A 14,590-nucleotide genomic window follows, 5' to 3' on the forward strand; every position below is an offset into this window, starting at 1 on the left:
TTCTTGATGATATGAGTATTACAAGAGTTGATATACCACAAGATCGGAGAGGCTAAACCCTAGAAGCTAGCCTATGGTATGATTGTATGTTGTCCTACGGACTAAAACCCTCCGGTTTATATAGACACCGGAGGGGGATAGGGTTACACAAGGTCAGTTACAAAGGAGGAGATATACATATCCGTATTGCCTAGCTTACCTTCCACGCCAAGTAGAGTCCTATCCGGACACGAGACGAAGTCTTCAATCTTGTATCTCCATAGTCCAACAGTCCGGCCAAAGGATATAGTCCGGTTGTCCGGAGACCCCCTAATCTAGGACTCCCTCAGTAGCCCCTGAACCAGGCTTCAATGACGATGAGTCCGGCGTGCAGTGTTGTCTTCGGCATTGCAAGGCGGGTTCCTCCTCCGAATACACCACGGAAGAATTTTGAATACAAGGATAGTGTCTGACCCTGCTAAATATGTTCCACATACCACCGTAGAGAGAATAATATTTCCACAAATCTAATCTGCTAACACGTTTTGGCAACATGACATTATGCCATGGCCCGGTGATTATTCAAACCGTTTCCTTTAACTAGCCCCGCACATAACGCGAGGCAGTTTCTTGGCACGTCTTGTCAAAGCAGAGATCGTGTCCCCCTTATTTCGGGATTCTCATCAATACGGGCGTGGGTAACCCAACCGCGCCATCGATTACGGCGCTTGGGGGATAAGCGAGTTTTACCAGGCTAGTGGGGGCGCATAGTTTCGGCCGTCCTTATAAAGGGACAAGGTTTAACCTTTTACTACCCACGCCTTCTTCCTCCTTGCTCATCCATTCTTGCGCACTCGAGCTCCAACGCCCAAGTCCACATCCTTCTCCTCAACCTTCTCCAAACATGTCCGGAGCGGGAGGCAAGTGGATGGCGTCCTCCATCACGGAGGGACACATCAAAAAGCTGCGCGGGGCCAGATACCTAGCCGCGAATATTGCGCATCGGCTGCCCACTGCGGGGCAGATCATCCCTACCCCGGAACCTCACGGGAGGGTAGTTTTCCTCCACCACTTCCTCCGCGGACTGGGGTTTCCCCTCCATCCATTCGTCTGTGGTCTCATGTTCTACTACGGGCTGGACTTCCATGATCTGGCCCCGAACTTCATCCTTAACATTTCGGCGTTCATCATCGTGTGTGAGGCTTTCCTCCGCATCCGGCCGCACTTCGGCCTGTGGCTAAAGACCTTCAATATCAAGCCGAAGGTGGTGGGAGGCCAACAAGCAGAATGCGGCAGAGCCATGGTGGGCAAGATGCCCAATGTTATATGGCTTGAAGGCTCCTTCGTGGAGACCATAAAGGGGTGGCAATCGGCGTGGTTCTACATCAGCGAGCCGTGCGACACCAACTGGGTGGCGGCCCCCGAGTTTCGATCCGGAATCCCCACGCAGCTCACCTCCTGGAAAGAGAAGGGCCTGTCCTGGGGTTCATCGGTGGAGCTGGACGGACTCCAGAAATTTATCCGGAATATGGCAGGCAAGAAGCTCAAGCTTGTCAACATAGTCCAGGTCATGCTCATCCGCCGGACCCTCCCGTGTCAACAACGGGATTTCAATTTGTGGGAGTTCGACCCGGCCCAGCACCAGACTCTGAGCGAGCTCTTCGACACGACGCACAAGGACATCTGGAGGGTGCTGTTCAAGGGCGCCGAGGTCCCTCCCTCTCTCACCGAGGACCGCGGGCTAAGCGCGAAGTGCCTAGCGCATTCGGTGAGTTCTACACATCTGGTAGGATATTAATTTCCCCTAGCTTAACCATGTGCGGGGTCTGAGCTCCATGCCTTTGACAGGACTGGGTGGATACGTCGGGGCAGATTAACTGTCCGGCCCCTCTGCCCGAAGACACTGCGGACGCTCTCTTGACGGAGATGCTGACTCCGGCTCCTTACACGGTGCCGGAGAAGACCAAGAAGGACAAGGGAACCCAAAAGAGTTCCCGACGCCAGGTGTTATCGGACTCATCGTCTGATAACTCTGCGATGCACTCCTCCCTCGAAGACGAGGAGGAAGATGAAGATGCTCCCCCTCCAGTCGGGGGAGACAAAAGAAGGAAGGCCGCCCCAACCGGGGGGGGGGGCGAAGGGTCCAAGAAGGGAAGGACTCTCCTTCCGGACTACTCCACCACCGCAGCCGAAGGCGAAGACGAGTGGCTGCTCAGGGCCAAGCCCCTGGTGAAGTCGTAAGTATTCTGATGCCAGAGTAACTCATAGCATACCTTTGTCGCACTGCTTCTCCTAACGCCGAATTATGATTATGCAAACCGCCACGAGCCCGTATCGACATATCGTCGGATGGCTCCCTGGGCTCGTCGGATATGGATAGCGATCCACTTCCGACCGCCACCTCCCCTTGCCCTACGGACAACGCCGAGGTATTGTCTCAAGAGGCACCGGGTCGAGGGGAGATAGTCTCAGAGGCGCCTCGAGGCGACATTCTGGATTTCGGGAGCAGAGGGAGCAATGCTCCGGAGGGCTCCGAGTTCGGCCCTCAGCCGAACACTGCGCCAGAACCTCAAGTGGTTTCGGACTCAGGCAGGCGGCCTCCTTCCAAAAGGGGCAAGACGCCTGTGCCGGTGACCTCTGTCCATCCAGAGGCACCGGACAATCTGCTGGGAGCGCTTCGCAGCGCTTCCGTCGATGAAGAGCACCGCACTATTATGAGTGCGGTGATCCAGTAGGTTCAGTCCGCCAAGAGCGGACTGACTGAAGCCTGTGCCTGCCTTCTGACAGGCTTTGAGGTAAGTATTTGAAATATAGGAAAAATATTACCGCATAGAAAGTAGCCCTTGATGCTCTGTTCGGTGTTCACAAAGAAAAGCCGAACAGAGGATCAAACAATATCGCAGGAGTCTAATATAAGTATGTCTATATGCGTATGCAGGCTTCGCTGCTGGCCTCTGCCGCACTGACTGCGGAGGTCGCCGCACTAAAGCAGGACCTTGAAGGGTCCAAGGAAGAGCTCGGCCTTGCCAAGATGCAGCTCGAGGAGAACAAAGGTAAGTAGTACCTGGTCTATGGATATATATAAAAAGAATGCGATTGCAAAATGATAGGATCATCGTAAATTTGCCAGGGCCACGACCGAGGTGGCGACCCTGAAGCAAGCGCTATCCGAGGATGAAAACAAAGCGGTCAAGGAGCGCACCAAGCGGGAAAGGCATGAGGCACGGGTGGGTGAGGTACAGCAAGAGCTCCACGCTCTCATGACAAAGCACGAGGCGTTGGAGCTTGACTTGAAGACGCGAGAGTCCGAGCTTGCCACGACCCTTGAGAGTGCAAAGAGTGCCAAGGCCGAAGCCCAAAAGGCCCTCCAGGAGATTGATGCGATGAAGAAGATAGTGGCGGGTAAGGCATTCTATATGCAAAGCAAGCATGTGAAAGTGAATTACTTGTTACTTACCCGAATCCGGAGCTCTCCAGGAGCATTTGCAGATTTGCCCCGCAGCGTGTCGGATGCCGCACAGTTTTACCAGACCGAGGAGGGAAGCTCAACGGAGAAGCTGTTCTGGTCTCAGTATACTGGGACCGAACACCCGATGCCTCTGAGCGACCAGCTGAAGCAACTGGCCGAGCTGCACAAGGCGGCCGAACAGGCCATGAAGGGCTTTATAGTCCGGATGTGGCCTAGCGACGCCCTTCCCAACAGCTACTTCGGCCTGGTGAGGCGGCTTGTGGATGCCTGCCCATGGCTGGAAGTCATCAAGCGGTCCGTCTGCATCGAAGGTGCACGCCGGGCTTTCGCCCGTGTGAAGGTGCAATGGACCAAGATGGACGCCGTGAAGCTGGTGAAGGAAGGGCCGCCGCAGGGCAAGGAGCATCGCCACCCTGAGATGTACTATGAGGGTGTCCTGAAGGGTGCCCGTCTCGTAGCGGACGAGTGTGCAAAAGATGTAATATTTGAATGAACTTGCTCGTGTAATCCTGTATCATGAAAACTTGTTCATGTGCGCTATGCAACGCTTGTCTGAATTTAAAATATTACCTTCTGTTCGGCTGTTTATCAAATCTGGGAGATGGCTAGTCGTCGGCTTCTGCCCCCACGCCACGAGTGCTGGGGTGTTCGGGATAAACCCGAGCACTCTTGTTCCCATTGTTGGGTACTTCGAGGGAGGTGCTCAGCACAACGAACAAGGCAATCAGACTATAATGCGTTATCACTCTCACTTAGCCATAGAATTCTATAATTTTAAATTTTAGCGAAGCCCCTAGTATTCGGAAGGCCGAATTCGGGGCGCGATACACACCTTAAGCCGGACAGGGCCGACTCCTCGCTCTAAGCGGCATAAGTCTTTAGGGACTTGAAACCTCTCGAACAGCGACCAATCTCTCGCCTTATCATGACCGTCAGTTTTAGCTTTCTCTACTAAGGTGCTTAGCCCAGTAGAACCGGGGCACAATCGCAGTAGTTCTCCCAGTGCTACCTTAGCCGATATAGAGGAACGTAAGGTACCAAAACATGGGAGCCAGGCAAACCCAACTATTGACCCAAGACATGATTCGGAGCTGATGCATATAATGCTATAAGTTCGGGGTGCCGCACTGTCGAAAGTGTTCGGACTTCTCACGCCGTATTATGGGGTATGCTTAAGCCCCTAGCGTATTGGCTGTACCAGAGTGTATGGGTGCTAGATGTTGTGAATGAACATATATATATATATATATATATATATATATATATATATATATATATATATATATATATATATATATATATAAAGGAAGAATGCAATAATAGTCTTAGTGCTATGCATTGTTTATTCAAAAAGGTGCGTTAAAGCAAAATGATACAAGTAGTGCGATAAGCAAAAAGTAGGATTGTTTGACATGTCCCTTCCAAGGGCAAGCTGAGGAATAGTATTAAAGCAAATATTTCACTCGTTATCGTAATCCACCTGGGTGTTCCGTGGTGTGACGTAGCTTTTTGCCTGCTTGGTTGCTGCATCATGTGTTCGGCAATCATGCTGCCGGACAGGGTTTCCAGAGATTAAAGTCCTGAAAGAGAAAAATAACAAAGCGGGAAGTCCCTAGTGCGGTTTAAGCCGCGACTTGGGGCATGCCGCAGTCGTGCCCCCCTCCCCGGCTGTGCCCATGGTATTTTTAATGCGTAATTATGTACGCGTGGCACGGATTTCGCCGTTTGGCTGGGACCGGGGTGGGGGCCGCATTGCTATGCGAGATCGGAACGAGCCAGGCGGTCCTGTTGCCGATTACTCCGGGCGCGCTTGAAGGTGTCTGATAACCCACAAGTATAGGGGATCGCAACAGCTTTCGAGGGTAGAGTATTCAACCCAAATTTATTGATTCGACACAAGGGGAGCCAAAGAATATTCTCAAGTATTAGCAGCTGAGTTGTCAATTCAACCACACCTGGAAACTTAGTATCTGCAGCAAAGTGTTTAGTAGCACAGTAATATGATAGTGGTAGCAGTAGCAACAAAAGTAAAGACAACAAAAGTAATGTTTTTGGTATTTTGTAGTGATTGTAACAGTAGCAGCGGGAAAGTAAATAAGCGTAAACCAGTATATGGAAAACTCGTAGGCACCGGATCAGTGATGGATAATTATGCCGGATGCGGCTCATCATGTAACACTCATAACATAGGGTGACACAGAACTAGCTCCAATTCATCAATGTAATGTAGGCATGTATTCCGTATATAGTCATACGTGCTTATGGAAAAGAACTTGCATGCCATATTTTGTCCTACCCTCCCGTGGCAGCGGGGTCCTATTGGAAACTAAGGGATATTAAGGCCTCCTTTTAATAGAGAACCGGAACAAAGCATTAGCACATAGTGAATACATGAACTCCTCAAACTATGGTCATCACCGGGAGTGGTCCCGATTATTGTCACTTCGGGGTTGCCGGATCATAACACATAGTAGGTGACTATAGACTTGCAAGATAGGATCAAGAACTCACATATATTCATGGAAACATAATAGGTTCAGATCTGAAATCATGGCACTCGGGCCCTAGTGACAAGCATTAAGCATAGCAAAGTCACAACAACATCAATCTCAGAACATAGTGGATACTAGGGATCAAACCCTAACAAAACTGACTTGATTACATGATAAATCTCATCCAACCCATCACCGTCCAGCAAGCCTACGATGGAATTACTCACGCACGGCGGTGAGCATCATGAAATTGGTGATGGAGGATGGTTGATGATGACGACGGCGACGAACCCCCCTCTTCGGAGCCCCGAACGGACTCCAGATCAGCCCCCCGAGAGGTTTTAGGGCTTGGCGGCGGCTCCGTATCGTAAAACGCGATGATTTCTTCTCTCTGATTTTTTCTCTTCGAAAGCAAATATATAGAGTTGGAGTTGGCGTCGGAGGGCATGCAGGGGGCCCACGAGGTAGGAGGGCGCGCCCTAGGGGGGGGGGCGCCCCCCACCCTCATGAGAAGGGTGTGGGCCCCCTGGTCTTCATCTTTGGCGAGGATTTTTTATTATTTTTTCTAAGATGTTCCATGGAGTTTCAGGTCATTCCGAGAATATTTGTTTTCTGCACATAAAACAACATCATGGCAATTCTGCTGAAAACAGCGTCAGTCCGGGTTAGTTCCATTCAAATCATACAAGTTAGAGTCCAAAACAAGGGCAAAGGTGTTTGGAAAAGTAGATACGACGGAGACGTATCAACTCCCCCAAGCTTAAACCCTTGCTTGTCCTCAAGCAATTCAGTTGACAAACTGAAAGAAAGAAAAACTTTTACAAACTCTGTTTGCTCTTGTTGCTGTAACTATGTCAAGCCATTATTCAAGTTTTCAGCATAGATCATAACTAACCATATTTGCAATAAGTCTCAGGTCTCATAATTACTCATATCAATAGCATAATCAACTAGCAAGTCATAATAATAAATCTTAGATGACAACACTTTTGTCAAAACAATCATAATATGATATAACAAGATGGTATCTCGCTAGCCCTTTCTGAGACCGCAAAACATAAATGCAGAGCACCTTTAAAGATCAAGGACTGACTAGACATTGTAATTCATGGTAAAAGAGATCCAATCATAGTCATACCCAATATAAATTAATAGTGATGAATGCAAATGACAGCTGTGCTCTCCAGCTAGTGCTTTTTAATAAGAGGGTGATGACTCAACATAAAAGTAAATGGATAGGCCCTTCGCAGAGGGAAGCAGGGATTTGTAGAGGTGCCAGAGCTCGGTTTTGAAATAGAGATAAACTTTATTTTGAGCGATATACTTTCATTGTCAACGTAACAACTAAGAGATGGCGATATCTTCCATGCTAAACACATTATTGGCGGTTCCCAAACAAAATGGTAAAGTTTATACTCCCCTCCACCAACAAGCATCAATCCATGGCTTGCTCGAAACAACGAGTGCCTCCAACATACATCAGGTCCCGGGGGGAGTTTTGTTTGCAATTAATTTTGATTTAGTTTACATAAAGCATGGGACTGGGCATTCCGGTGACCAGCCATTTTCTTGTGAGTGAGGAGCGGAGTCCAGTCTTGAGAATAACCCGCCTAACACGGAAGATAAGGACAACCTTGGTTGATACATGAGCTATTCGAGCATACAAAATAGAATGTTTATTTGAAGGTTTAGAGTTTGGTACATACAAATTTACTTGGAACGGCTGATAGATACCGCATATAGGAAGGTATGGTGGACTCATCTGGAATAACTTTGGGGTTTAAGGGATTGGATGCACAAGCAGTATTCCCACTTAGTACAAGTGAAGGCTAGCAAAAGACTAGGAAGCGACCAACTAGAGAGCGACAACAGCCATGTACATGCATTAAAATTAATAAACATTGGATGCAAGCATGAGTAGGATATAATCCACCATGAACATAAATATCGTGAAGGCTATATTGATTTTTTTAACTACATGCGTGAACATGTGCCAAGTCAAGTCACTTAAATCATTCAAAGGAGGATACCACCCCATCATACCACATCATAACCATCTCAATAGCATGTTGGCACACAAGGTAAATCATTATAACTCATAGCTAATCAAGCATGGAAAAAGCAACTATGATCTCTAATTGTCATTGCAAACATGTTTATTCATAATAAGCTGAATCAAGAATGAGGGGATCATCATATTTACAGAAACAAAAGAGGTCGAGTTCATACCAGCTCTTCTCATCTCAGTCAGCCCATCATATATCAACATAATTGCCTTTCACTTGCACGACCGAACGGTGTGAATAATAATAAGAGTGCGCGTGCATTGGACTAAGCTGGAATCTGCGAGCATTCAATAAACAGGAGAAGACAAGGCAATATGGGCTCTTGGTTAAATCAACAATAATGCATATAAGAGCCACTTCAACTATTTAATTATGGTCTTCTCCTACTGACCCCCAAAGAAAAGAAAAGGAATAAAACTATTTACACGGGAAAGCTCCCAACAAGCAAAAGAAGAACGGGAAATATTTTTGGGTTTTGTTTTTAATTATTACTACTACAGCTGAAAAATAAACTACTACTAATTTTTTTTGTTTTTCTTAAGGTTTAACAAACACACCAGAAGAAAGCAGGAAAAAAAAAATGAACTAGCATGGATATTACAGTGAACAAGTATGAGCACGTTTATCCATGAGTGTGTGTGAACATAAATGTAATGTTGGTGAGAAATACGTACTCCCCCAAGCTTAGGCTTTTGGCCTAAGTTGGTCTATGGCCATGGCTGGCCTGGCGGATATCCATAATAATAGTTGTTGGGGTCGTACTGTGATGAGGAAGAATAGTTGGGATCATACTGTGATGAAGAAGAAGACTCTGACTGCCACTGGCTGACAGTCATCTCCGGATCCCAAGAATAAACAGATTGTCGTGGAGGCTCATCTTGTGGTTCCTATTCCGGGGCTGGTACAGGATTCTTGTAAGCTTGGACGGCAGCCCACGTAATGAGGTAGGGTCCTACAAAATTAAACAAAGAAGGAGCAGGCAGGATAATAGTCTCAGGATGATGTTTGTTAAAGAACAATTGATATTTAAGCTCTCCTGCCCTATTCTTAACAATAAAATCATGTGCCACCATACTTTTATGATCTAGATAAACACGGGGCAGCAACTTTTCTTCCTTCTCAGCATGCCTAATAGGTATGTTAAAATGTGCAGCTAGGCGTGTGGCATAGACGCCTCCAAAGATGGGACCCTTAGTACGGTTCATACTTAACCGTCTAGCAATAATACCACCCATACTAAAAGTGTTATCACTGTATAAACTGTGGTGCAGAATAATTATATCAGGGATGCTAAGGTTTCCACAGTTTCCGCGTCCAATTAAACAATGACTAGAAAATAATGCAAAGTAACGTAAAAATAGGAAAATGTATGCTAGTGATTCATGCATCGGAAACCTTCCTAGTTTCTCCTACAGTGATAGTATCAATAAACCCAGCCACATCATCATAATGTGGTTCTTCTGTCTTGCCCTCAAAAGGGACTAAACACATCCGACAGAAATCATAAAGTGACATCTCCTTATGCTCATCATATAAATGAAACTCCACCGTAGGTGGTGAGTTCCTAGAATGAAAATGAAAGTTTTGCACAAAAGTATTTGTGAGTAAGAGATACTGATCGCATTGGTCGTGGAGGAAAGCAGTGAGGCCTGCATTGTGAGCCAATTCATGAAAATCTTCATAGATACCGGCTGCTCTCAAGAAATCTTCAGAAGGCCATTCACAGGCCCAAATCTCCACGGTGCGCGACAAATTATACTTAGGCTTCGGTGCCTTTTCCTTCGAGCTTTGGCTCGACGAGCCCCTCAAAAATCTCCTCATTATTTTTCTGAAATAATCTGAAATTTTTAGTAACTTCAAACAAAAGTGAACCAACTTCAATAAAACTGATAGCAACTACTCCTACAAGTGCCTAGAGCCTATATCAAGCATTAGAACTACTTAGAACCATATAAATTTGACATGCAAGCTCAAGAACATGGTCACCTATGCAGCACAAATTTGCAAAGAATAAATCACTAGAACAAAAACTAATTGGACCAATGGAGGAGTCACATACCAAGGAACAATCTCCCCAAGCAGTTTTGCGAGAGGTGCTTTGAGCAAGGAGATCGAAAATCACAGCAAAAGTGGCTGGAACTCGTGCTTGAGTTGGTTTTTCGGGTTTGTGTGAGACAGAGGAAGAAGATGGGTGCTGCAATAAGTGGAGGAGGGCCACCATGGGCCCACGAGGCAGGGGCACGCCCTGGGGGGGGCACCACCCTCGTGGCCAGGTGGCAGCTCCTCCCGCGGTAATTTTTGCACAGTAAATCCTCAAATATTCCTGAAAAAATCATATTAAATTGGCATGTCATTCCGAGGACTTTTATTTTCGGGATATTTTTATATTGCACGGATAAGTCAGGAAATAGACAGGAAAATACTATTTTTACTTTATTTAATATAAATAACAGAAAGTAAAAGTGGGATACAGAAGTTTGTGCTTCTAGTTTCATCCATCTCATGCTCATAAAAAAGAATCCACTAACAAGGTTGATCAAGTCTTGTTAACAAACTCATTCCGATAATCATGAAACTGGAGAAATTTCGAATAACACTAAGTTACTTCAACGGGGATATGCACATCCCCAATAATAAGTATATCATATTTCTTTTTGACAGTAGGAAGAGGAAATTCAAAACCTCCAATTATAATCGACGGAATTTTTCCAATGGAGTTGATACTATGAACTTGAGGTTGTTTCCTCGGAAAGTGTACCATATGCTCATTACCATTAACATGAAAAGTGACATTGCCTTTGTTGCAATCAATAATAGCCCTTGTAGTATTAAGAAAAAGGTCTTCCAAGAATAATAGACATACTATCATCCTCGGGAATATCAAGAATAACAAAGTCCGTTATAATAGTAACGTTTGCAACCACAACAGGCACATCCTCACAAAAACTGACAGGTATAGCAGTTGATTTATCAGCCATTTGCAAAGATATTTCGGTAGGTGTCAGCTTATTCAAGTCAAGTCTACGATATAAAGAGAGAGGCATAACACTAACACCAGCTCCAAGATCACATAAAGCAGTTTTAGTATAATTTCTTTTAATGGAGCAAGGTATAGTAGGTACTCTGGGGTCTCCAAGTTTCTTTGGTATTCCACCCTTAAAAGTATAATTAGCAAGCATGGTGGAAATTTCAGCTTCCGGTATCTTTCTTTTATTAGTAATGATATCCTTCATATATTTAGCATAAGGATTTGTTTTGAGCACATCATTTAATCTCATACGCAAAAGATAGGCCTAATCATTTCAGCAAAGCGCTCAAAATCCTCATCATCCTTTTTCTTGGATGGTTTCGGAGGAAAAGGCATGGGTTTCTGAACCCAAGGTTCCCTTTCTTTACCATGTTTCCTAGCAACAAAGTCTCTTTTATCATAACGTTGATTCTTTGATTGTGGGTTATCAAGATCAACAGCAGGTTCAACTTCTACATCATTGTCATTACTAGGTAGAGCATCATCATGAACATGATCATTAATATTTTCATTAGGTTCATTTTCATTACCAGATTGCGTTTCAGCATCAGACATAGAAATATCATTTGGATTATCAGGTGATTCAGCAATAGGTTCACTAGAAGTTTGCACAGTTCTATCATTTTTCTTCTTCTTCTTCTTTTTAGAAGAACTAGGAACATCAATATTATTTCTTTGAGAATCTTGCTCGATTCTCTTAGGGTGGCCTTCAGGATACAAAGGTTCCTGAGTCATTCTACCAGTTCTAGTAGCCACTCTAACAGCATAATCATTTTTCTTACTATTCATTTCATCAAGCACTTCTTTTTGAGCCTTAAGTACTTGTTCTACTTGAGTGGTAACCATAGAAGCATGTTTGCTAACAAGTTTAAGTTCACCTTTAATATTAGCCATATAATCACCAAAGCGTAATGATATAAGCATTTTCTTTTAATTGTCTACCAAAATAAGCATTGAAGTCGTCTTGCTTAAACATAAAGTTATCAAACTCATCCAAGCACTGACTAGCAATTTTAGTAGGGGGGACTTCAGCTTTAGCATATCTATAGAGAGAATTTACCTTTACTACCTGTGTCGGGATATAGGGATCAGGAGGTTCTTCAGTAAATAAGGAATTGAGATCATATGTTTCTTCAACAGGCGATATATTAAGACCATGTATTTCTTCAATAGGAGGTAAATTCTTAACGTCTTCAGCTTTAATACCTTTTTCTTTCATAGATTTCTTTGCCTCTTGCATATCTTCGGGACTCAGAAATAGAACACCTCTCTTCTTCGGAGTTGGTTTAGGAATAGGCTCAGTAATTGGAGCAGGAGTTGGCTCAGGAGCTGGCTCAGGAGGTGCCCAATTATTTTTATTTGTCAACATATTATTCAATAGAATTTCAGCTTCATCCAGTGTTCTTTCCCTGAAAAGAGAACCAGCACAACTATCCCGGTAATCTCTGGAAGCATCAGTTAGTCCATTATAAAAGATATCAAGTACTTTAGGTTTCTTCAGAGGATGATCAGGCAAAGCATTAAGCAACTTGAGAAGCCTCCCCCTAGCTTGTGGGAGACTCTCTTCTTTAATTTGCACAAAGTTGTATATTTCCCTCAAAGCAGCTTGTTTCTTATGAGCAGGAAAATATTCAGCAGAGAAGTAATAAATCATATCCTAGGGACTACGCACACAACCAGGATCAAGAGAATTAAACCATGTCTTACCATCACCCTTTAATGAGAATGGAAATACTTTGAGTATATAAAAGTAACGTGATCTCTCATCATTACTAAACAGGGCAGCTATATCATTTAACTTAGTAAGATGTGCCACAATAGTTTCAGATTCATAGCCATAAAATGGATCAGATTCAACCAAAGTAATTATATCAGGATCAACAGAGAATTCATAATCCTTATCAGGAACGCATATAGGTGAAGTAGCAAAAGAAGGGTCGGGTTTCATTTTATCTCTAAGTGATTCTTTGTTCCATTTAACTAATAACCTCTTAAGGTCATATCTATCTTTGCAAGCTAAAATAGCGGCAGAAGATTCCATATCAAAAATATAGCCCTCTGGAATAATAGGCATATTTTCATCATCGTATTCAGATTCAATAATTTCTTTTTCTCTAGCCCTAGCAATTTGTACATCAAGAAATTCACCAAGGGGCACAGTAGTACTAGGCGTAGAAGTAGTTTCATCATAAGTATCATGCATAGCAGAAGTGGCATCATCAATAACATGCGACATATCAGAACGAATAGCAGAAGCAGGTGTAGGTGTCGCAAACTTACTCATAACAGAAGGTGAATCAAGTGCAGAGCTAGATGGCAGTTCCTTACCTCCCCTCGTAGTTGAGGGATAGATCTTGGTTTTTGGATCTGTCAAGTTCTTCATAGTGTTCAGCAGATATAAATCCCAAGTGACTCAAAGAATAGAGCTATACTCCCCAGCAACGGCGCCAGAAATTAGTCTTGATAACCCACAAGTATAGGGGATCGCAACAGCTTTCGAGGGTAGAGTATTCAACCCAAATTTATTGATTCGACACAAGGGGAGCCAAAGAATATTCTCAAGTATTAGCAGCTGAGTTGTCAATTCAACCACACCTGGAAACTTAGTATCTGCAGCAAAGTGTTTAGTAGCACAGTAATATGATATTGGTAGCAGTAGCAACAAAAGTAAAGACACCAAAAGTAATGTTTTTGGTATTTTGTAGTGATTGTAACAGTAGCAGCGGGAAAGTAAATAAGCGTAAACCAGTATATGGAAAACTCGTAGGCACCGGATCAGTGATGGATAATTATGTCGGATGCGGATCATCATGTAACACTCATAACATAGGGTGACACAGAACTAGCTCCAATTCATCAATGTAATGTAGGCATGTATTCCGTATATAGTCATACATGCTTATGTAAAAGAACTTGCATGACATCTTTTGTCCTACCCTCCCATGGCAGCGGGGTCCTATTGGAAACTAAGGGATATTAAGGCCTCCTTTTAATAGAGAACCGGAACAAAGCATTAGCACATAGTGAATACATGAACTCCTCAAACTATGGTCATCACCGGCAGTGGTCCCGATTATTGTCACTTCGGGGTTGTCGGATCATAACACATAGTAGGTGACTATAGACTTGCAAGATAGGATCAAGAACTCACATATATTCATGGAAACATAATAGGTTCAGATCTGAAATCATGGCACTCGGGCCCTAGTGACAAGCATTAAGCATAGCAAAGTCACAACAACATCAATCTCAGAACATAGTGGATACTAGGGATCAAACCCTAACAAAACTGACTCGATTACATGATAAATCTCATCCAACCCATCACCGTCCAGCAAGCCTACGATGGAATTACTCACGCACGGCGGTGAGCATCATGAAAATGGTGATGGAGGATGGTTGATGATGACGATGGCGACGAATCCCCCTCTCCGGAGCCCCGAACGGACTCCAGATCAGCCCTCCCGAGAGGTTTTAGGGCTTGACGGCGGCTCTGTATCGTAAAACACGATGATTTCTTCTTTCTAATTTTTTTCTCTCCGAAAGCAAATATATA

The sequence above is a fragment of the Triticum dicoccoides genome, chromosome 1A (genome assembly GCF_002162155.2).
Source record: "Triticum dicoccoides isolate Atlit2015 ecotype Zavitan chromosome 1A, WEW_v2.0, whole genome shotgun sequence".
In the NCBI taxonomy this organism is placed as follows: Eukaryota; Viridiplantae; Streptophyta; class Magnoliopsida; order Poales; family Poaceae; genus Triticum; species Triticum dicoccoides.